Below are 7,140 nucleotides of genomic sequence, written 5' to 3'. Positions count from 1 at the left end.
TAAGGAATGATATTTATTTTTTCAACATTTATGAGGTCATAACAACAATGGGTTTTTGGACATATTTTACATGAATCGCTAACGCGATTCATTCAATATGTCCATAAACCCATTGTTGTTATGACCTCATAAATGTTGAAAAAATAAAAATCATTCCTTAAATATAACGGGACGTAATGATAAAATATATATAACAACTATAACTAATATATAACGGGACGTAATGATAAAATATATATAACAACTATAACTAATATATCTTATGGTAATAGTTATAACTTAATGCAGTGGCGGATCCAGAGGGGTTTTTGGGCTTCAGGAACCCCCCACCCCCCACCGTGAGAATTATCTATAAAAATCATGTTTTTTCACCATTTTCCACTGGTAGGTCTTTGGATCCGCCACTGTAATGGTAATATATGTTAGACTATAAATTGAAATTACTATGAAATTCAAATACTATATAAATTGTATATGATTCGCAGTCCTTTCAATTAATTGATTAACTCAGAGGTAGTCTGTTTTGGACAAGCTTAAGCCGGTTCATCTAACAGTAGCAAATTGATAAAACGTGAAAATAAATGAGATGTATTTACCTGTTCACCAATAGGAAATACTTTGTTAGTTATAGGAATATTTAAAAAATATATTTCCTGATTTTCGTAATATTGAATAAATATATACAATATTCCAGTTATTACTTAATAAAAACCCATCAAAATACATTAACTGAAAACCTGCTTTTATTAATTTCATATTAAATCAATTTACTACATTATTACTATACATTTACATGTATGTTATATATATTTTTCATAAAATAGAACTAAATTTAACAAGCAATTTATGACAAATATAATCAGTAAAGACAGAGATCATGTATTACATTGTTAAATATGCAAAAACAGATGCAAAGCTTGAAATGGAAATAAATAAAACGAATTAATTACATATTTACACATGGAATACTCAACACTGGTTGATCAAATCAATCATATCCATAAAATGCACCCATGCACAAAGATTCATGATATAAAACTAATATAATAGCCAAGCACAAAATAAAAATTCCAGAACAAGCACATTTATCACAATGGCACTCAAAATGCAAAAGATGGGATGCTGTGTCGGCGTACTGGATTACATCTGTTGTACCATTTTCCAAGCGTTCCTTTAGTTGGTTAAGGCGGCTGTCGATGTTACGGTAGCGTTTTGCTCTTGGTCTGAGTTGTCCTGCTGCGTGTTGGATGCGCGTTATCTCGTTGTATTTCCTGGAAGACGCGGATGATGCTGTAGATGTTGGGGTGAGCGTGTTCCACTTTCTTCTTCAGTTTTCTGTGCCATCCCTCTTTGTGGTTGGTTGTTCTGGGTCCCTCGGTCTCAAAGTGGTTCCAGAGCTGTTGAAATTAATTTCAATTAAAATTTTAAAAAAATATGAATTAATCAAAGCATTATCATCTATGTATATACTAATAAGTATATTAAAAATTTATGAATTTCACGTTACTGTTTTGTATAGAACTAGCTGATGAAAATGGTATATGATATGAAAAAAATGTCTAAAAATGATGACAATAGACTATATCAAAGCTACAAGTATATGGCAGTACTGTATATATGGACCCGGCTGATGATATCAATGGATTCGCAGTATTTCACCAACTGTATAGGTACATATTTCTTCTGGGAAACCAGTGACTTCCAGAAAAGGCTGGTTGGCAACCAAGAAAGATTGGTGACGCTGGAGAGACAGATGACATCCAGGAACAGACTGGTATCTGGGCACTACGGGTTGGCAGCCCAGGGTGCAGTCCTTGCGAGAGGACACCATTAATCCAGCTACAACACAACAAGAAGAAACACACACACCCAAAGCCTTCCGAGAGGCGGGGGGGGGGATGATGAAAGGCTTATACGGACAGATATAACGGAAACGACACGGACACGGACGCAAACTCGTTTGGTATAAACAACGCTGACAGGAGCATCAGCAGAAGTAACGTGCCACTGCGGAAAGGTGTGTAAGAACATCCGGGGATTGAGGATTCATCAAGCAAGGGTGAAGTGCAGACTTGTGGAGTTACAGACGCAGCGCTCAGAAGTAAGGAGGACTCCACCCCATAGTGTTGTGGACCTCTCTGCTTCGGTTTCGTCACAGGTCAGCCATTCAGACTTGAGTGATGCAAAACACGACCAGGATGTTCAAGCACATCCAACACATCCAGCACGTAGGTTGAGGATAGAGTGCCCAAAGATAAACAACAATGAAGCTTGGAGAAGCTTAGATGCTGACTTACATACCATCCTAGAGTCGGCTCTAATGAGAAGCTTAGATAGGAAGGTTGAGGCAATGGGAACTATCATCTACACATTCTGCAAGGAACGATTTGGAATAGGAGGAACGCAGAGAAATACTTAGAACGTTACTATCCCGAATAGAAGACAGGATAGCATCCAACAACTCAGACAGGAACTGAAAGCAGTCACACGACAGTACAGGAGGGCAAGTGATATAAAGAGGATAGGATTACATCAGCTGCGGGACGACATCAGGGAGAACTTGGCAAGACTCATGAAAGCAGAGCAGGTTAAGAAGGCAAGGAAGGATAGAACAAGGAAGAAGGAGTCCTTTATCAAGGAACCTTATTCGTTTACAAAGACTCTGCTGGGAGGGGTAAGATCAGGCCGTTTGGATAGTTCAACAGCAGATATTGAGCAACACTCAGGGAAACGCACGGAGATGAAGATAGGGGCATTCCACTTGGGAACTGTCCACGGATAGAAGCAGAGGAGCTACCAGAGTTTCCGCTTGACACCAAGGAACCAACTTGGAAGGAGATCCAAGATGTTGTTAAGAAGGCAAGAACTGGTTCAGCTCCAGGCCAAAGTGGAATTCCGTATAAAGTATGTAAGAAGTGCCCACGGCTTTTGAGGAGACTATGACAGTTACTGAGGAAAGGGTGGAAGAAGGGGAAGATACCACCATGTTGGCAGAAGGCAGAGGGATGTTTTGTTCCAAAGGAGAAGGACTCAAAACACATCGGGCAGTTCAGGACAATTTCCTTGCTGAGTGTTGAAGGCAAGATTTTCTTTGCAGTATTGGCAAGAAGGATGACATCATCCATGATGACCAATGGATACATTGACACATCAGTACAGAAAGGAGATATCCAAGGCTTTTCAGGTTGTGTGGAGCATACCAGTGTGCTCAGCTAACTAATCAAAGAGGCCAAGTCCAACCGAGGAAATCTGACAGTTGGGTGGCTAGACCTGGCAAACGCATATGGATCAATACCACATGAGCTGATTGAAGTAGCCCTACAACATTACTTCATCCCGGAGCAGGGAATAGTACGAAGCTACTTCAGTGGAATCCAGGTGCGCTTTACTGTCGGGGAGGATACAACATCCTGGCAAAACACGGAGAAAGGAATAGTGACAGGATGTACCATATCAGTCATTCTCTTTGTCATGGGGATGAATCTTATCATCAAGGCAGCTGAACGGGAAACCAGGGGGCCCAGGACAGAATCAGGAATCTACCAACCATCGAATCGAGGTTTTATGGATGACCTGACTGTGACTACCACCACACATGTCCAAGGAAGATGGTTTCTGTCTGTATTGGAGGAGGTAGTATCATGGGCGAGGATGAAATTCAAGGCAAGAAAATCAAGGTGCATGACAATGAGGAAGGGACGACTGACACAACAGTTCAAGCTGAAAGTACAAGGAGAAGAGATCCCATTAATTGCGGACAACCCAATCAAGTGCCTAGGAAAGTGGTTTGGTGCATCACTGAAAAATACCAGCAACATCAGCAGCATGCAGAAGCAGGCAATTGAGTGGATGAGGAAGATTGACAAGTCAGGCCTGCAAGGAAAGTTCAAGACATGGATCTTCCAACATGGACTGCTGCCGAGACTCATGTGGCCTCTGATGCTATATGAGGTTCCTTTGACAACAATGGAAGGACTGGAAAGATCCATCAGCAGCTACCTGCGGAGGTGGCTTGGAGTCCCGCCCAGTTTCTCCAGCATTGGGCTCTACAGCCGGACATCATCACTGCAACTCCCTCTGTCATCGTTGGTGGAGGAGTTCAAGGTAACAAAGGCAAGACTAGTGATGACGCTGCGAGATTCAAAGGACGAGAAGATACGAAACGCAGGAATCCAGACTAGGACAGGTAGGAAATGGTCTGCAAGCCAGTCTGTGGAGCAGGCCGACTTTTAGAGCAAATCACAGACGTTGTGTTATATCCAAAGAATTTATGGAAAAGGTTTATTAAAAATGTTGTGTCGCATTGGTATTATGATAAATGGAAACATGATCTCTCTTCCAAAGGCGAGTTAAAAAGATACAATGGAATACATGTATCAATATGTCCTAATCCACTCCTGAGTTTGTGTGCAACGTTTCCTCAATATAGCTGGAAATTATCTGATCTTATGTTACTATCAGTGACAAATGAAATGGAAGAGGTTACATGTAGATTGTGTACGAAAACTACCATTGATATTATAATTGTTTCGCATTTACTTATTGAATGTCCAGTGTTGTACCTTACACGCGATGCTTTCCTTGATAAGGTTGTAGATGTAGTAAATGTCAGAGATTATGTCAAGTTTTCGTTTCTTGAGGACAATTACCAAGCGGATTTTCTATTGGGAAGTCGTGCGCGCGTCCAATTGACTGATGGCGAGTGGGAGAGTTTGATGCTGGCTGTTGCGGACGGCGTTGAGTTGCTGCTCTCCGACATGAACTCAAGACATTAAATAAGAGAAATACTATGTTTAAATCACCTTTTATTGACGCAAAAAGTCAAACAAACCTTTTTACTGCGTCATATGATTAGTTCGGTCATTGAGGGCTCACATGTGGTACTAAAGGTCCTAGGTTTGGAAATACAATGTCGAAAGTGTCCATATGTAGAATATAGCTAAAGGGTTATTCATGTAAATAAATTCCTGCTACAAAGAAGCGGCTAACCGCAGCGGCTGATACTCCACCATAAGATTCAACTACCATGATACATAAAACACTAACTGAATAAATTGTATTAGCTTGTAAAATAACAACAGTATCATTTTATTTTGATTTGTCCATTTTATAGCGATTTGAAGCACAGATTAATCAAGCAATACTATTACAGAAGCCCCTCTATTTTGTAATTAGTACAATTACTTAGTATAGATAACGTTAGAGAGCTATCCAATTCAGGTAAATATTTATACTAGTGGGGTGACACCTGATCTGAATGGATGTCACAGATGGAATGACGTGTAGAGGGCAATAACTCTGTTAAGACACGGCTAAAACAGCTATTCAACATGACATTGAAGAAATTGTTCGAGTGTTTTAGCAAATTTGACCCTTGTGACCTTGAATAAGGGTCAAGGGCATTTCCTTTTGCAAAGTTGGTCTGGCATGATGCTGCCGTTAAGTCAAGGAAAAAAGAAAAGGACAAAATCGCATCATCATCTGCTAAAGATTATTAATATCGGTAATAAAATACGGCTATCGGGTTACAAAAAGACACCGAGGTAGGCTTACATGTATAGAAAAAGCATTGTCCCTGAACAGATTACAAACCGCAGGACGGATGCCTTTTATTATACGACCATCATCAATTACAGATGTCAACCGCCGAAACGAGAACATTCGATATTTTGCTTTTTTCTCTCTCAATAATTTACGAAATCACTATATAGACTTACAGTTACAATTAAAACTTCACGAGGATGACCGTAGCTATAACACAGGCTGTAGTGACCCGACAGATGAGAGTAAGAGGTCAACAACCGTAATCATTCTTATAATTGGTTTTCGAACAATATTGTCAACAAAACAATAGTTGTTGTACAACTGCCGATGCAAATAAACTTGAAAAACTCCAGTTAGAAGCGGCTCGTATTGTCACCGGTCTGCCATCTTTTGCTAGTAGATCGTCTCTTTACTTCGAAACTGGTTGGGAAGTCTTGTCTCAACGTCGTACCCGCCGCAAACTTCAACTTTTCTACAAAATTCACAATATGACTCCCTCTAACCTAACCGACCTTCTCCCGCCACTATTAGCTACTTTAACTCCTTATAATTTGAGAAACTCTGAGAACTATTCCATTCCTAATTCCCGTTTAAAATCTTCACTTAACTCGTTCATACCTTCTACTTTAAGATTATGGAATGAGCTTGACACTAATATTAAAACTGCACATTCTTTTAAGAGCTTCACAAACTGCCTCAAAAAACAAAATGAAACATTTAAAGTGCCTGTTTTTTATTTAGCCGGTGTCCGTAAGTTAAATACTTTACTAACCAAACTCCGTCAAAAATGCAGCCCTTTAAATGATAATCTCTTTAATGTTAACCTAATCAACTCTCCTATTTGTGCATGTGGATATCCTAATGAAAATGCTCATCATTTCTTTTTACATGCAATATATATACTGATCAAAGATTTCAAATGTTTAGAAATCTTCATGAATATTTACCTCTTAACTTAGAGAAATTATTGTATGGCCATGAAGATTATTCGAGTGACGAAAATAAAAATGTATTTATATATGTCCAACAGTATGAGTCGAGTACTCGCAGGTTTTAATATGGTCACGTTCTTCGGTCTCCTCTCCAACAGTCCTCATTATCTTTCATATTCATTTCTTAGCTTGTGTCCGTATTACATGGCATAACGTGCACTTGTGTGTTCCTTATTATTTTAGTAATCCTCTGTAATGTTTAACTTTCTTTTAAGTGCACGAGAGCGTGAATGCAAGAAGTGTGCGTGTGCTTGAATGTATGTAATATAGGCATGTGATGGGCCATTCAGTTACAGCCAGTGCGGTAGAAACGAATTTTCGAGAAAGGATGGAATGAAAAGGAGAAAGACACAAAGCACGGGACGTGACGAACTGTTGAATAGTTGAAAGTATGGAATAGTGCCAGGATATCACTGCGCTGACTGTGCTGGATGGTTCCATTTTCATGACCAAATTTCAAAATATACCATAATTTGTAAATAAAAGTAAGAATGAATGTGTGCATTATATGTTGAATATTGAGATGTACATTATAATTTATAAACTGCAATGAATAAGTAACACTCTCTCTCTCTCTCTCTCTCTCTCTCTCTCTCTCTCTCTC

This window comes from Mizuhopecten yessoensis, unplaced genomic scaffold (genome assembly GCF_002113885.1).
Source record: "Mizuhopecten yessoensis strain PY_sf001 unplaced genomic scaffold, ASM211388v2 scaffold3023, whole genome shotgun sequence".
NCBI lineage: Eukaryota > Metazoa > Mollusca > Bivalvia > Pectinida > Pectinidae > Mizuhopecten > Mizuhopecten yessoensis.
This window is presented reverse-complemented; position numbering follows the sequence as displayed.